Source organism: Dermochelys coriacea, chromosome 6 (genome assembly GCF_009764565.3).
Source record: "Dermochelys coriacea isolate rDerCor1 chromosome 6, rDerCor1.pri.v4, whole genome shotgun sequence".
Taxonomy (NCBI): Eukaryota; Metazoa; Chordata; order Testudines; family Dermochelyidae; genus Dermochelys; species Dermochelys coriacea.
The window spans coordinates 107,785,629-107,803,678 of NC_050073.1; the positions used below are offsets into that span (position 1 = coordinate 107,785,629).

General features: G+C 45.7%; 1 long non-coding RNA gene across 1 annotated transcript; it reads right to left on the reverse strand.

The window, feature by feature from the left end:
• Window positions 1-704: 704 nt before the first annotated feature.
• Window positions 705-4,974, reverse strand: LOC122460829. The gene is made up of 3 exons (XR_006282371.1): window positions 4,963-4,974; window positions 4,166-4,170; window positions 705-871 (listed from the first exon to the last, which is right to left on the reverse strand). It is a non-coding gene; the product is annotated as an uncharacterized LOC122460829 (long non-coding RNA).
• Window positions 4,975-18,050: the final 13,076 nt, after the last annotated feature.

An 18,050-nucleotide genomic window follows, 5' to 3' on the forward strand; every position in this document is an offset into this window, starting at 1 on the left:
ACAGCTGAAGGCGTAACAAATATGTTTAATAAGGAACCGCCATACTGAGTCAGAACAATGGTCCATCCAGCCCAGTAGCCTGTCTTCCGACAGTGGCCAATGCCAGATTCTTCAGAGGGAATGAACAGAACAGGTCAGTTATCAAGTGATCCAGCATCTTGCAGTCAGTGGCTTAAAATATGTCTACATTGGAATTAAAAACCCAAGGCTGGCCCGTGCCAGCTGACTTGGGATCACGGGGCTCAGGTTAAGGGGCTGTTTAATTGCAGTATAGACATTTGCCCTTGGGCTGCAGCCCAGGCTCCAGGACCCTGCAATCCCAGAGCTCAGGTTGCAGCCTGAGCCCAAATTTCTATGCAGCAGTTATACAGCCCCTTAGCCAAAGCCTGAGTCAGCTGGCACAGGGCAGCCGCGGGTGTCCAATTGCAGTGTAGACATGCCCTTAGGGACACCCAGAACATGGGGTTGCATCCCTGACTATCTCGGCTAATAGCCATTGATGGACCGACCCTCCATGAACTTATTTAATTCTTTTTTGAACCCAGTTATGTTTTTCTGATTTTCATAAAATCTTTTCCTCTTTTCCAAGCTGAACAGTCCCAGTCTTCTTAACCTCGTCTCATCTAGAAACTGGTCCATACCTCTAATCATTTGTTTTGCCTTTCTTTGTACCTTTTTCAATTCTAATATCTTCTTTCTTTTGAGTTGGGGCAACCAGAACTGTATGTCATATTCAAGGTGTGGGCGTACCATGGATTTATGTAGTGGCATTATGATATTTACTGTCTTATTATCTATCCCTTTCCTAATGATTCCTAACACTCCGTTAGCTTTTTAGACTGCTGCCCATTGAGCAGATGTTTTCAGAGAACTAACCACAATGACTCTAAGATCTTTCTTGAGTAGTAACAGCTACTTTAGATCCTATCAGTTTGTATGTGTAAGCAGAGTCTGGATGAGCTCTCCCCTGACATCTCATGGTGAGCTGTAGAAAAAAACTTAAGAAGCAGATCTCGTTTGCATGGACACACCCACCCTGCCTAGGTGCTCAGCATGATGGGACTGTTTGCCCAAATGATCACTTGTGGCTGGTGTTGGATCCCTAGTCTCCTTGTTATTGGGGCAGGAGTAATAAAGAGTTGCTATCCTTGTTGTATGAATTGAGGGCAGCAGAACTATACCTGGCCTACCCCAATGGAGGGACTCACCCTCAACTGAACAGCACTCACTAGGCAGGAGACATGGGTTCCTAAAGCCCAATTGGGATGGGGACAGGTATTTGTAGGGTAGGTTATGTTATGTTATGTTTGAGGGGCCCAGACACTATTTGATGTGTCTTCTCTCCATGGTATAATAAAAGCTAACTTAAACACAATTGAGAGTCTTGTTACATACTGCAGAGCTGAAGTCACTGATGCCTAGGTCTAAGTATTAGACCTACTTTGGGACACTGTCTCTATTGCAAGAGACTGCCCTACTAACAGCTGAAATCACTGAGAGCTGTGTTAAGTATGGGGGACCCCTGGAGACATCTTGGTGAGTGGGTAGCTGGTGGAGAGATGTGGTGGGTGGCTGGTAGAGAAGCATGACCAGCAGGGTGGCTGGTGGAGAGTTTTGGAAAGCAACCAGCAGAGAAGCTGGTGGAGAGGGCCAGAGCAGAACCCCCTAGAGGCAAGACAATCAGCCGTTGGGGCAATGAGCAAGTGCCCAAGCAGTGCAGCATGTGAGGTGCCTCCTTATCCACCCCCTGCCTTCCACACAGGGTGGGAGGTGAACTCTGTGGATGAACTTCTGAACTCTGGGGCTGCACTGACCAAGGACAGCAACTGTGAGTGGGGTACAGAGAAGGGACGGGCACGTTAAAGGGACTTTTGGGTTGCTGGACTTAAGACCCTGAGGGGAAAAGGACACGGCCCAACTTACTTGGGGGTGGGTCTTTTGCTCATGGTTTTTGTTTATGAGCCCTAGTTGTGGTGTTTTCCCAAATTAATGCTGAGTTAATTTCCTCCTTTTATTAAAAGGTTTTGCTACACTCAGACTCTGTGCCTGCGAGAGGGGAAGTATTGCCTCTTAGAGGTGCCCAGGGGGTAGAGTGTAATTGTCCCAGGTCACTGGGTAAGAGCTTGAGCTGATTTTTTGTTGTGTTGTTGAAAAGAAATCTCTAGATACTGAACCCGGCCCTTATTGCTGCTGGCTTCACCTGGCAGAAGGGTTACGTATGTATAGTTGGGATTATGTTTTCCAGTGTGCATTACTTTGCATTTATCAACATTGATTTCATCTGCATTTTGTTGCCCCGGCACAAAGTTTTGTGAGATCCCTTTGTAACTCTCCGCAGTCTACTTTGGGCTTACCTCTCTTGAGTAATTTTGTATTGTCTGCAAATTTTGCAGACACTGTTTACCCCTTTTTCCAGGTCATTTATGAATATGTTGAACAGCATAGGTCCCAGTACAGATCCCTGGGGGACCCAGCTATTTACTCTCTCCATTCTGAAAACTGACTATTTATTCCTATCCTTTGTTTCTTGTCTTTTAATCAGTTACTGATCCATGAGAGGATCTTCTGTCTTATCCCATGACAGCTTACTTTTCTTAAGAGTCTTTGGTGAGGCACCTTGTCAAAGGCTTTCTGAAATTGCAAGTACCCTATATACATTTGATCATCATTGTGCACATGTTTGACCCCTCAAAGAATTCTAATAAATTGGTAAGGGATTTCCCTTTACAAGAGCCACATTGACTCTTCCTCCACAAATCATGTTCATCTGTGTGTCTGATAATTCTGTTCTTTACTATAGTTTCAGTTAATTTGACTGGTAATGAAGTTAGGCTTACTGGCCTGTAATTGCCAGGATTTCCTCTGGAACATTTTTTTTTAATTGGCATTACATTAGCTACCCTTCAGTCATCTGGTACAGAGGCTGATTTAAGTGATAGGTTACATACCACAGTTAATAGTTCTGCAATTTTGTATCCGAGTTCCTTCAGAAATCTTGGGTGAATACCATCTAGTCCTGGTAACTTATTACCATTTAAATTATTGATTTGTTCCAAAACCTCCTCTATTGACACCTCAATCTGGGACAGTTCCTCAGATCTGTCACCTAAAAAGAATGGGTCGTGTGTGGGAGGCTCCTTCACATCCTCGGCAGTGAAGACTGATGCAAAGAATTAATTTAGCTTCTCTGCAATGGCCTGATTTCCCTAGAGTTCTCCTTTTAGCACCTTGATTGTCAAACAGACCCACTGATAATTTGGCAGGTTTCCTGCTTCTGATGTATTTACAAAAACTGACAGCAAATTTTTAAAAAATCTTTTACTAGTTGCTCTTCAAATTCTTTTTTGGTCTGCCTAATTATACGTTTACACTTGACTTGCCAGAATTTATGCTCCTTTCTATTTTCCTCAGTAGGATTTGACTTCCAATGTTTAAAAGATGCCTTTTTGCCTCTAACTGCCTCTTTTACTCTATTGTTTACCTATGGAGATACATTTTGCTTGTCTTGCTACTTTTTTTTAAATTTAGGGTATACATTTAATTTGAGCCTCTATTATGGTGTTTTAAATGAGTTTCCATGCAGCTTGCAGGCATTTCACTCTTGTGATTGTTCCTTTTAATTTGTTTAGCTAGTTTCCTCATTTTTGTGTAGTTCCCCATTTTGAAGTTAAATGCTATTGTGGTGGGTTTCACTGGTATTCCCATCACCACCACAAGGATGTTAAATTTAAATATATTATGGTTGTTATTACCGAGAGGTTCAGCTATATTCACCTCTTGGACCAGATCCTGTGCTTTACTTAGGACTAAATCAAGAATTGCCTCTTCCCTTGTGGGTTCTAGCACTAGCTGCTCCAAGAAGCAGTCATTAATAAGATTTTTTTTTAAGTGTCAAATTAACAGTCCTGGAGACTGGAATCCTCTTTCTAACCTCAGAACAGACACAGCATGGGCAGATGTGATACAAGCTTTATCATCTCATAGCTGCCCTGCCTATGTGCCTCAACCCAGGACTGAATGGCCCACTTCTAGGAGTGTGAAGTGGCTGTTTGTTCTCTAGGCCTGTTCCCCCACTTTGATAGACTGTTATCAATTATGTTGGTAACTTTTACAGTGTGGATACCTGTCCACTAAAGATTGGACAGACACCACCAAATCACTTCACACAGACTAACAAACAGACTCTGATGATACATAAAATTTGAGACTTTGGGAACACAGATCTTTGCATCCTAATAATTACACTAAAATATACAATAATTCTTTAAGCCATACACACAATGGGCAAATACTTTTAAATGTGATATATCTTTGATAGGGAAAATATTTCTCTCAAAGAAGTCACTAAATGTTTAGGTTTCAGAGTAGCAGCCGTGTTAGTCTGTATTCGCAAAAAGAAAAGTGAGCTGTAGCTCACGAAAGCTTATGCTCGAATAAATTTGTTAGTCTCTAAGGTGCCACAAGTACTCCTTTTCTTTTTACTAAATGTTTACACTCTCAGTGGAACAAAATATAGTTCAGATGATGAGTTCCCAGGCTACATCAGCAACTAGGTACATTCTGGTAAACTACTTCAATCATGTATTAAAACTTCGCATCAAAAAGTTAGAACAGGAAACTACTTTAGAAGACAATTGAGTTTGAATAATAAACCAGTCTGGGGTAAGGTTCTTAACTCATCTGGATCTTTAAGGAGGCAGTATTCCAAAACAACTCATCTTACAATTAAAGATTAAATGAAATAAGGTTCTGTCAATATTTCAGAAGATCTAATTTGGCAAAAATAGAATGCATATAAAATTTTTCATTAGTAATAGTAAAAACCAGTAATTTTGATTTTCACAGATAAAACCATTTTAAAACCAAAAAAGCTTTCAAAATAGCTTGTCTTTTCTCAATTTGTGAGGCTGGTAAATGTCCTGATGACTATTATTACTATTAAGGTTTTGGAAGGGACTACACTATACTTCAATAGTGCCTTTCATTTAATATCAAGGTGTTTCATGGACATACTAATAAAAGCTGTCTCAATTGTTTTTTGAGGTAGGATATACAGTGGACTTTTCACTCCTCTCTGAAGTGCAGACAACCACCTCTTGGGTGGAGTATTGTTTCCATTTACCTTCTGGCTTTCTTCCGAACTTAGATCTTCCATATGGCAACACACACATTGTTGTTAGACTCCTGGCCTCTCTACACAGACTCTCTCTTATTTTAATGAGCCATCTTTTGCACCTATGACCTTTCATCTCAAGGTCTCAAAGCACTTAATGGTGAATATTATGTCCCTACCTTATAGTTAACAAAACTTTGGCACAGAGCAATGGAGTAAGTTATTTCTTATTTGTATTGTGGTAGTACCTAGTACCACTGTGCTTGATACTGCACAAACATGGAACAACTCCAGCCTCTGTGCCAAAGAGTTGACAATCTGGTTAATCTGCACAGTTAGCTCTTGCCATTTTTTTATTGTGAATCTCACAATAAATATTTGGTGTTTTACTTAAAGCCCCAGCTCCTGGATTCATGTGAATATGTGAGAATCTCAGCTTTCATTTTTAAAACAAGTGTTTTTCTAGTCCTTCTGTCTGCAGAGAAAAGTTTGAAAATATGACCTGCCTGTACCCTAAAATTTAAAAAAAAACAAAAGGCACATAAAGAGAACACAAAATGTATTTCCAAGCCAGTCTCATGATTTTTGAACATTTGAGATTGGCGATACTGTTAAATGCATGCTGCAATTTTTAGCTAAAATCATGACTTTCATCTGAGATCACAGCTTCATTCTTGATGCATCAACTAGCAATAACAGATCTGTGGGAGACTGAGATCATATTTCTAGGACTAGTGCTCCTGGATGTGCAATTATGGTAACTATAGTAGTGCCCTACACTGAATTCTAAAGAACATTCTCTTTTGGGGGGGGGGTGTCAAAGTAACTCTGTAGGCATAATACAAAATGCGACCAATTCACTGTTGTCTAGTGGGACTGCAGCTCCATTCTTTCCTATAGGGAGACGGGAAAGAGATGAGGTGTGTCCGTATCAGCAATGATGCTGGAAAGAAGTAGAGATGGGTCCTGAGTTCCAAAGCTCAGAGGGGTCTGGCTCCAGGGTTTTGGTTCAGGTCCCTTTTGTAAAAAGGAAACAGACTAGCAATATGGCATCATGTCCCAGGTGACCAGGCTTTTTACAATAACTTACCCTCCACTATGTGATACAGCCAGAGGTACCAGTACTGAAGAGATCAAGGTGGACTGAGGATGGAACAACATCTGAAGCAGCCAAACATTCTCTGGAAAGGTAAGGCAAGTGTGAAGTTAGTTAGTTAATTAGTACCCATTACACCTCTGGCGTTTAGGGCAGCGACAAAACTCCTCCACTCCTGTCTGTTTCTGGCAAGTCTTTCAATGGTTCCCCAGCTGTGCCCCAGGTTTTTCAGCTCAACTCTGTGCCATGTTGTTTTTGTGCGGCCTTGTTTTTGCTTGCCTTCAGGTGTCCATCTTATTGCTACTCTGGTGATGGAATCAGTTTCCATCCGAGGCACATGATCGATCCATCTCCAACACCTCCTAGTAATGATAGTACTCATATCTTCTTGGCAAATGTGAAGCTGCTCAGTAAAGAGAAATGGCTGCAAGGTCTGTAATAAAACCCTGTTCGTTCTTGGAGGGTGTTTCTGTGCCTAAATGTTCCTTGCAAGTCTCTCTTCTGAGTGCTACATACTATGTATTGATCCAGTTATTGCAATTTTTACACTAGATGGAGCCTCAGTTTCCTAGAGATTTAGTTCTCTTCACAGTCTCTTCTGTTCTGTTCTAGATAGGTTCTTGTATCATGTTCATTGCCATAGTATCTGACAATCTTCTAACAGTGCATTAAGCAATGTGACTAGCATTCATCAAGTGCTGTTTGTTCTCTCATCCTCTCCACAAGGAAAGAACTGTATGGAATGGAGTCTCTTGTTTTGGTAGGGTGGATAGTTTGTCTTTTTAAAATATTCATGTTGCTATGTTTATGTTAGAGAAGGCAAGGTAAAAGAAAGGTGCCTTGCACGTGGAGTGAAAGGTGGCAAGGTTTGTGATGATCCCTCAGGTCCTGGGAGTGGTCATTCCACAGTCTCAGGCCCTCCCTGGGGAAAGCTCTGTCTCCCGCACAGATGAGCTTTACCCTTGTTTGCAGAGAATTCCACTGTGCTAGAGGAGCGAAGTTGTCAACCACAGTCTTCATCCCAAAGCTTTAGATGGTCTCTTAGATATTCTGGGACCAGGGCATGGAGCACCTTGAAGATAGGGACTGAGATATTGAAGATGATTTGACATTCTATGGGAAGCCAGTGCAGAGAGTGGAGGATATGTGTAATGTGCTTGCGGTAGCCTGTGTTGCTGAGGAGATGAGCTGCAGTGTTCTTTGCTGCAGCATCCCCAGGGTCATGCTAATTCCTGAAATCTTGGGGCGAGAGGGTTGTTCCTGCTATCCCAGTCACATCATTTACATATTTTATTCTCTCTCAAGCCTCTTATTCCTTTATTTTTGTCCATAACTTTTAGCTTCCTCCTTGTGTAAATCTGACCTTGTGGCCTGTGTTAGAGATTTGAACAGCTGAAGCCAGCATGTGGAGTCTTGTACCCTGCATGCTGTTTCCTGGATAGGGAGACAGTGAGCTCACACTATTGGAGCTTACTGTCCCCTGCTACATCTGTGCCTAGTGACACATGCAAGTAACATAGAGAAAGTGATGCTGTTGTAAGTTTCTCCACAGCAGGGAGGAGTGCTGGCAGTAATCCATTTACAGTATGAATGTGCCAGCTGAGTATTTCAGCTTTGCACCAAAATTCTCTTGCTACCTCCAAATGAAATCTGATTGTCCATCAAAATGCATTGTGCTTGGCAAATTTTCAGTGTCCCTGCAGAGCAAGCGTGAGGGGGAGTTTTCTTCAGCTATACAGTGTACTACTGTTTCCACAGAGAAGACACTGCTCTCCTATGGGTGCAAATCAGGAGCAACTCAAATTAAGTCACGGGAATTACACCTCAGGGTGAGGCTACATCTGCATTTCATCTTTGAGGTGTGATTCCCAGCTCACATGGATGTACCCACACTAGCTCAGCTCGAGCTAGTACCTGAACATAAGAATGGACATACTGGATCAGACCAATAGTCCATCTAGCCCTGTATCCTGTTTTCCAACAGTGGCCAGTGCCAGATGCTTCAAGGGAGTGAACAGAACAGGGCAATTTATCGAGTGATCCACCCCATGTCATTCAGTGCCAGCTTCTGGCAGTCAGAGATATAAGGACACCCAGAGCATGGGGTTGCGTCCCTGACCATTTTGGCTAATAGCCATTGATGGACCTATCCTCTCTGAAATTTTCTAGTCCTTTTTGAATTCGGTAATATTTTTGGCCTTCACAAAGTCCCCTGGCAATGAGTTCCACAGGTTGACTGTGAGATGGGTGAAGAAGTACTTCCTTATGTTTGTTTTAAACCTGTTGCCTATTAATTTCATTGGGTGGTTCCTGACTCGTGTGTTATGAGGAGGAGTAAATAATGCTTTCTTCACATGATTCAGGATTTTACAGCCCTCTGTCATAATCTCCTCTCAGTCACCTCTTTGCTAAGATTAACAGCCCCAGTCTTTTTAAACTCTCCTCATATGGAAGCAGTTCCATACCCCTAATAATTTTTGTTCCCCTTCTCTGTACTTTTTCCAATTTTAATATATTTTTTTTGAGATGGGGTGGTCAGAACAGCACGCAATATTCAAAGTGTGGGGGTACCCTGGATTGAATTTATGGGTATACATATGGTCTTATGTTCTTAGAGCTAGGGAATCACACTTCTCTGCTCAAAGTAGATGTTGCCTGAGTGAGAGATCATGCTCCGTATACTGTATATTTCGTGAGAAATGTTGAGTCCCAGAATACAAGGTTGTGCACCCACTTCTGCGCATACAACTGAGACTTTGAGAATGGGTGGGTATTTTCCATGAGCAACTGGCCTTTTTTGTTTTCTTGCTGTAGGTGTAATGAATGGAAAACTCCATGATGAAGGGAAAATGCTCCCTTCTGCAGACACTATCAGCTGTGTGCATAGAATTAGAGGCTGACTGAGAACGTGGCCCAGCATATCATAGCTGCTGAGATTTGTTCTGCTCCATGTGACATCTCATGCAAATTCTTGAATGAATGAATTTGCATAATTAACAATATTTGCATATTACCACAAATGTTAGCTTATCATCAACACACCCTGCCCTGAGCAGTGGTGAAGGAGCAGCACAAAACTTGGCAGCTCTCGCTGGGGTGGGTAGGTGGATAAATACTTGAGGGAGTCTGAGTGGGTAGCTAGATGGGTGGCTACTGGGGCTGGGGGTGTTACTAGAGAATAGGTGGGGGCTGGTGCTACTGTGGGTTAATGGGCTGCTGTGGGAGTGGGTGGGTACTGGGCTGCTGAAGAGCAGGGTTCTCTTGTGGGGGTAGGAAATTTTGGGGCTACTACTGCTGGGTAAGTGGGTGGAGGGACAGTTGGACTCCTGGAGTCCAGGGAGCTGGGGGAAGCCTAGTGCAGCTGGCTGCAGGGGAATGGAACCAGGGCAGGTGTATTGGGCCCCTCCTCTTTGACTGTGCCTCAGCCACCTTCTCCATCTGCCACTGCCTCCTCCCAGTTGCTCATTCCTGGCCCTGGGTCAGTACCTTGCTTGCTCAGCAAATGCCAAAGCAGTCTCCAGCCACCAACAGCTAGAAGAGCAGGCAATGCCTGCAGATGTCCCTCAGCCCAGTTGGGCGTGTGAGGATCCAGGTGGCTCTGGGAATGTGTAATAGGGCCGCCAAATGTGTGAGATATGCCAGGGCTGGCACATGCGTAAAACTGACACGACTATGACAGGGAGACTTAGGAGAAGAGAATAAAGCAGGCAAGGGAGTGTGTCTGTAAGCAGAAAAGAAGTTAAAACATCAAGGGTCAGAGTCTGATGGGAATGTTTGCCTGATCAGCTGCAATACTTGACTCTATGATCGTGAGCAGATCATGAGGGCCAGCCCTGGACATTATAATTAGGGACATTTGAGGAGAATCCCCTTTCCCACCCCTTTGCTCCACTTGAAATTTGAGATGAGCTGGAGCTGTGTAGTTCATCTCTAGAACAGGGGCTGGTGGCAGGACAGAGGGAAATTGCATGTGATGTTCCTTTAATCCACCTTCCCAATCAAAACCCAAATTACAGGGAAGGCTTTTGGCAGAGACTGAAGGGGGACTGAATTCACTAAATCAAAAGGTAGAGTTCTCATGTCCCACTGGGACAGCCAAAAAGCCATTGCTGCAGAGAAGTGGTGTAAAGAAAGGAAGCACTGAGCAAAGCCTGCTGCAGCCTGGTGGCTGGTTTCTGGTACGTTGCGTGAGGGTAGAAGTGCTAGAGGGGTTAGAGTAAATGTTGGCAAGGAGTGGAAAGGCCCAGACGCTGCTTGAAAGGCCCACCCCAGAGGGCTGTATGGATGCTTTTAGAAATACTTTGAAGTATTGAGACACAAATAGATCATATTTCAGAGATAAGAGACTGTTCTTCTGCTCCATAACATGGTAGAATGTGAAGTGTAAACTGCAGTCCATAATGACCCATACAACATATGTTGTCCATTGGAATAAAAATATTCCACTATTGATAGCTCATCTGGACACCACTTATTGCAATTGGCTTATATATAATGTACTCATACAGTTAAGTGTTGGTTGAGCAAAGCCTGCTTAACCCCAGAAGTCCAGGCAAACACTCAAGGATAACTCTCCGCCTGCAGAATGCTTTAGGAGTTATAGTTACAGAGAGTTTTAAGAGGAAAGATTAAGACAAATGTACAAAACACAGACTGCCGAACAATCAAGTTGCTCAGGGGGAGAAGTTGATTACTTCTCTTCTCTACAACTCTCATTGCCACAGGGAGAGCGCATGCCTTTTATCTACTGGCCCAGGGCCTAAAAAAGAAAGTGCAATCACACCCACAGGCAGTGACTTCCTTTTCTCCTGCCCTCTCTCTGCCCCGCTCCAGCTCAGAAATATTAATACAATACCAGCTGCTTTTGGTGCTGATGCCTAGAACCCTCTCTGTTTTCTTCAATAGCAAGGGAACTGGAAAACTTTTATAAGGCAGTGCTTTGAGCCAGGCTTACTACAGTGACTGAGTCTAAATCCCACTTAGTACTAACAACAGTACCTCTACTCCAGAGCTGGATATTATCTCTAGGCTTCAGTGAGGGAAAACTGAGGCAAAGGCGGTTCCTACACTAGGAGCACTTCACTAGTATAGAAACCATACCAGCAAAGCACTCCTAGTGTGAACACAGCTGTATTGTCAAAACAGTGCTCATACTGGTGCAAGAAAATCATCCCATGAGTGAAACAAGCTGTACAGATACAAGTGCAGTTTTGCCCATATAGCGGTGTTTGTACCAGGGGCTTCTGCTGGCACAGCAGTGTCCATCATGGATTTCACCTCTTCACACCCCTGACCAACAGAGCTAAGTTGGCAGAAGTCTGTGCTGTAATCTGCACGCTTGGATTTTCAAAGAGGCCCAAGGGAGTTAGGTGCTCAACTCCCATTGAATTTCAGTGGGATTTGGGCACCTACTTCACTTAAGCTGCTTTGTGTAATTTGCTAAACATTTCTTAGCCCTCGTCTACGCTATGGGATGAGATCAAATTTAGCTGTGTTAGGTCGATTTTAAAATGAATGTGTCTACACAACTAACCCTGTTCCGTCGATCTAAAGGGCTCTTAAAATCGACCTCTGTAGTCCTCCCTGGTAAGGGGAGTAGCGCTAAAATCGACCTTGCTGGGTTGAATTTGGGGTAGTGCAGACGCAATTTGACGGTATTGGCCTCTGGGAGCTATCCCAGAGTGCTCCAATGTGACTGCTCTGGACAGCACTTTGAACTCCGATGCACTAGCCAGGTACACAGGAAAAGCCCTGGGAAATTTTGAATTTCATTTCATTTCCTGTTTGGTCAGCGTGGCGAGCTCAGAAGCACAGGTGACCATGCAGTCCGCCCAGAATTGCAAACAAGCTCCAGCATGGACCGAAAGGGAGACACTGGATTTGATTGCTGTATGGGGAGAAGAATCTGTGCAGGCTGAATTCTGATCAAAGAGAAGAAATGCTAATATATATGCCAAAATCACATAGGGCATGGTAGAGAGAGGCTACAACAGGGACACACAGCATTGCTGCGTGAAAGTTAAGGAGCTCAGGCAAGCCTACCAAAAGACAAAGGAGGCAAACGGTCACTCCGGGTCAGAGCCCCATACATGCTGTTTCTTTGATCAGCTGCATGGCATTCTGAGGGGGACCCTACCACTACCCCACCACTGTCCGTGGACACCTGCAAGCGGGGAGTCTCACGCAACAAGGAGGAGGATTTTGTGGATGAGGAAGAGGAGGAGGAGGACGAGGAGAATGAGCAGCAGGCAAGCGGTGAATCCGCTCTCCCCGGCAGCCAGGACCTTTCCATCACACTGGAGCCAATACTCTCCCAAGGCGGGATCCCCGACCCTGAAGCCAGAGAAGGCAGCTCTGGTGAGTGCACATTTGTAACTACAGTACAGGGTTTAAAAGCAATAGTGTTTAATGTTTGATTTGCCCTGAAGAATTAGGATGCATTCAGAGCCAGTACAGCTACTGGAAAAGTCTGTTCACATGTCTCGGGATGGAGCGGGAATCCTCCAGGGACATCTCCATGAAGCTCTCCTGGAGGTATCCGAAAGCCTTTGCAGAAGGTTTCTGGGGAGGGCTGCCTTATTTTGTCCTCCACGACAGGATACTTTACCACGCCAAGCCAGTAGCAAGTAGTCTGGAATCACTGCAGCACAAAGCATGGCAGCGAATGGTCCTGGATTTTGGTTGCATTCAAGCAACATTCAGTCTATATCTTTCTGTATTAGCCTCAGGAGAGTGATATCATTCATGGTCACCTGGTAGAAATAGAGGAATTTTTGTAAGGAAACAGTAAAAAGACCCCGTTCATGCTGGGTTGTTTGCGCTTGGCTAAAAGGGATCATCCCGGAGAATAGACACATGGTGGGGGGAGGGGTGAAGGGATCATCCCAGAGAATAGCCACGCGGCGGGGTGGGGGGAGGTGTGTGCTGCACATCCACCCGAAAACCGCAGCCCCTCCTTTTAAATGTGAAATCCAATCGGCATTGCTTGCTATGGGAAAGGATGGCGCTGCAGTTTGAAACCATTCCCACATGTTATGAAGGTGTAAGAAACCAACCCCGCATACCAAAAGGCTTACTATAGCTGCCTGGAAAACAAATTCTGTTGTCCAGCTGTTTGTGATGTGTCACCATACCAGCAGGCGCTCAATATAAAAGGCAAAACGCGACCTTGTACCTAAAGCACATGTGCTGTCTGCTGTGAATTACTTGAGTCACTGTGAAAGAGTCTCCCTTTTGTTCTCAGAAATATATCATCTTAAATTTTACTTTCCCTTTTTATCTCCCCCCAGGTGCAAATGTTTCCCCTATTATTTCCATTCCTGAGGTTATCACAGATTAGAAGAAGAAAAAAACACACTCACGATGACATGTTTTCCAAGCTCATGCAGTCCTCCCGTGCTGATATGGCACAGCTTAATGCATGGAGGCATTCAGTGGCAGAGGCCAGAAAAGCATTAAGTGAGCACGAAGAGCAAAGGCAGGAGGTGATGCTGAGGCTAATGGGGGAGCAAACGGACATGATGAAGCATCTGTTGGAGCTGCAGGAAAGCCAACAAGAGCACAGACCCCCACTGCATCCATTGTATAACTGACTGCCCTCCTCCCCAAGTTCCATATCCTCCTCACCCAGATGCCCAAGAACGCGGGGGGAGAGGCTCCGGGCACCCAGTCACTCCACTCCAGATAACTTGTCAGTTATCTCACTTTTTTTTAATTAATAAAGAAAGCAATGATAGTTACTTTATTTCCTTTGCCAGCTGTGATTGAAGTGGGAAGCATGGAAGCAAGGGAATTAAAATCAACAAAGGGGGTGGGTTTGCAGCAAGGAGAAACACACACAGCTGTCACACTGTAGCCTGGCCAGTCATTAAACTAGTTTTCAAAGCCACTCTGATGTGCAGTGCACCTAGCTGTGCTCTTCTAATCGCCCTGGTGTCTGGCTCCTCAAAATCGGCCGCCAGGTGATTTGTCTCAACCTCCCACCCCACCATAAATGTCTTAATGTCTTAATGTCATAAATGTCGAGCGGCAGCGAACCAGCGGAGCAGCGGGGACAGCAGAGCAGCTCACAGCAGGAGTTTGCCTGGGACTGGTAAGTATCCGAGTGTGTGTGTTTGCTTGCTGAGGAAGTATCCGAGCGTGTGTTTGCTGGGAGGGAGCCTGAGTGAGTGTCTGATTGGCTGCTAGCCTGCAGGGGGCGGGCATTAGGGTGTCTGTGTGTTTGCGTCAGGGAAGCCTGGCTGTTTAAAAATAGCCAGAGCCTCGCGAACCAGCTGAGCGGCAGCGGAGCAGGGGGGACAGCAGAGCAGCTCACAGCAGGAGTTTGCCTGGGAGTTCGCCTGGAGTGAGCCCAGTGAGGCTTACATCTTGCCAACGTCTCTGAGGAAGCTCCGTAGTAGGTAGGTGATATGGAAGGGGGGGATTCAGCTGTTGTGACCTGCACTGGATGTGCCATGTTTGTCTTTCTTCCACAGGACAGAAGCGACTTTGTCTGTACAAAGTGCAAGCTGGTCTCCATATTGGAAGAGAAGATTGAAGGTCTGGAGCAACAGGTAACGACCCTGCGTTGTATACGAGAGACTGAGGATTTTCTGGACCAAACTCAGGATAGCCTTCTAGGGGCACAAAGCTCTAAAGATGTAGAGCAGGTTGCACAGAGGAGCCAAGAGGCCAGTGAAGAAGCTTGGCAACATGTGACCTCCAGAAGAGGTAAGCGGAATGTCCGGGTTCCAGTAACACAGACACAGGTAACTAACCGCTTTCATGTTCTCTCCACAGGTACCAATGCGGAGAGTGGACCAGATGATGATATGTCTGGGGGGAGAAAGCAGAAGGAGACTCCGCTGGTTGGGAGGCATGAGATGCGATGTCCTGAGGTTGGGGGTTCCACGACCACCACTCCCAAGAGGAGAAGGCGGGTGGTGGTGGTCGGGGACTCTCTCCTCCGGGGGACTGAGTCATCTATCTGCCGCCCTGACCGGGAAAACCGAGAAGTCTGCTGCTTGCCAGGGGCTAAGATTCGTGATGTGACGGAGAGACTGCCGAGACTCATCAAGCCCTCGGATCGCTACCCCTTCCTGCTTCTCCACGTGGGCACCAATGATACTGCCAAGAATGACCTTGAGCGGATCACTGCGGACTACGTGGCTCTGGGAAGAAGGATAAAGGAGTTGGAGGCGCAAGTGGTGTTCTCGTCCATCCTCCCCGTGGAAGGAAAAGGCCTGGGTAGGGACCGTCGAATCGTGGAGGTCAACGAATGGCTACGCAGGTGGTGTCGGAGAGAAGGCTTTGGATTCTTTGACCATGGGATGGTGTTCCATGAAGGAGGAGTGCTGGGCAGAGACGGGCTCCATCTTACGAAGAGAGGGAAGAACATCTTTGCCAGCAGGCTGGCTAACCTAGTGAGGAGGGCTTTAAACTAGGTTCACCGGGGGAAGGAGACCAAAGCCCTGAGGTAAGTGGGAAAGCGGGATACCGGGAGGAAGCACAGGCAGGAAGGTCTGTGAGGGGAGGGCTCCTGCCTCATACTGGGAATGAGGGGCGATCAACAGGTTATCTCAAGTGCTTATATACAAATGCACAAAGCCTTGGAAACAAGCAGGGAGAACTGGAGGTCCTGGTGATGTCAAGGAATTATGACGTGATTGGAATAACAGAGACTTGGTGGGATAACTCACATGACTGGAGTACAGTCATGGATGGTTATAAACTGTTCAGGAAGGACAGGCAGGGCAGAAAAGGTGGGGGAGTAGCACTGTATGTAAGGGAGCAGTATGACTGCTCAGAGCTCCGGTACGAAACTGTGGAAAAACCTGAGTGTCTCTGGATTAAGTTTAGAAGTGTGTGCAACAAGAGTGATGTCATGGTGGGAGTCTGCTATAGACCACCGGACCAGGGGGATGAGGTGGATGAGGCTTTCTTCCGGCAACTCACGGAAGCTACTAGATCGCATGCCCTGATTCTCATGGGTGACTTTAATTTTCCTGATATCTGCTGGGAGAGCAATACAGCGGTGCATAGACAATCCAGGAAGTTTTTGGAAAGCGTAGGGGACAATTTCCTGGTGCAAGTGCTAGGGGAGCCAACTAGGGGGAGCGCTTTTCTTGACCTGCTGCTCACAAACCGGGTAGAATTAGTGGGGGAAGCAAAAGTGGATGGGAATCTGGGAGGCAGTGACCATGAGTTGGTTGAGTTCAGGATCCTGACGCAGGGAAGAAAGGTAAGCAGCAGGATACGGACCCTGGACTTCAGGAAAGCAGACTTTGACTCCCTCAGGGAACAGATGGCCAGGATCCCCTGGGGGACTAACATGAAAGGGAAGGGAGTCCAGGAGAGCTGGCTGTATTTCAAGGAATCCCTGTTGAGGTTACAGGGACAAACCATCCCGATGAGTCAAAAGAATAGTAAATATGGCAGGCGACCAGCTTGGCTTAATGGTGAAATCCTAGCGGATCTTAAACATAAAAAAGAAGCTTACAAGAAGTGGAAGGTTGGACATATGACCAGGGAAGAGTATAAAAATATTGCTCGGGCATGTAGGAAAGATATCAGGAGGGCCAAATCGCACCTGGAGCTGCAGCTAGCAAGAGATGTCAAGAGTAACAAGAAGGGTTTCTTCAGGTATGTTGGCAACAAGAAGAAAGCCAAGGAAAGTGTGGGCCCCTTACTGAATGAGGGAGGCAAGCTAGTGACAGAGGATGTGGAAAAAGCTAATGTACTCAATGCTTTTTTTGCCTCTGTTTTCACTAACAAGGTCAGCTCCCAGACTGCTGTGCTGGGCAACACAAAATGGGGAAGAGATGGCCAGCCCTCTGTAGAGATAGAGGTGGTTAGGGACTATTTAGAAAAGCTGGACGTGCACAAGTCCATGGGGCCGGACGAATTGCATCCGAGAGTGCTGAGGGAATTGGCGGCTGTGATTGCAGAGCCCTTGGCCATTATCTTTGAAAACTCGTGGCGAACGGGGGAAGTCCCGGATGACTGGAAAAAGGCTAATGTAGTGCCCATCTTTAAAAAAGGGAAGAAGGAGGATCCTGGGAACTACAGGCCGGTCAGCCTCACCTCAGTCCCTGGAAAAATCATGGAGCAGGTCCTCAAAGAATCAATCCTGAAGCACTTAGAGGAGAGGAAAGTGATCAGGAACAGTCAGCATGGATTCACCAAGGGAAGGTCATGCCTGACTAATCTAATCGCCTTTTATGATGAGATTACTGGTTCTGTGGATGAAGGTAAAGCAGTGGATGTATTGTTTCTTGACTTTAGCAAAGCTTTTGACACGGTCTCCCACAGCATTCTTGTCAGCAAGTTAAGGAAGTATGGGCTGGATGAATGCACTATAAGGTGGGTAGAAAGCTGGCTAGATTGTCGGGCTCAACGGGTAGTGATCAATGGCTCCATGTCTAGTTGGCAGCCGGTGTCAAGTGGAGTGCCCCAGGGGTCGGTCCTGGGGCCCGTTTTGTTCAATATCTTCATAAATGATCTGGAGGATGGTGTGGATTGCACTCTCAGCAAATTTGCGGATGATACTAAACTGGGAGGAGTGGTAGATACGCTGGAGGGGAGGGATAGGATACAGAAGGACCTAGACAAATTGGAGGATTGGGCCAAAAGAAATCTAATGAGGTTCAATAAGGATAAATGCAGGGTCCTGCACTTAGGATGGAAGAATCCAATGCACCGCTACAGACTAGGGACCGAATGGCTCGGCAGCAGTTCTGCGGAAAAGGACCTAGGGGTGACAGTGGACGAGAAGCTGGATATGAGTCAGCAGTGTGCCCTTGTTGCCAAGAAGGCCAATGGCATTTTGGGTTGTATAAGTAGGGGCATAGCGAGCAGATCGAG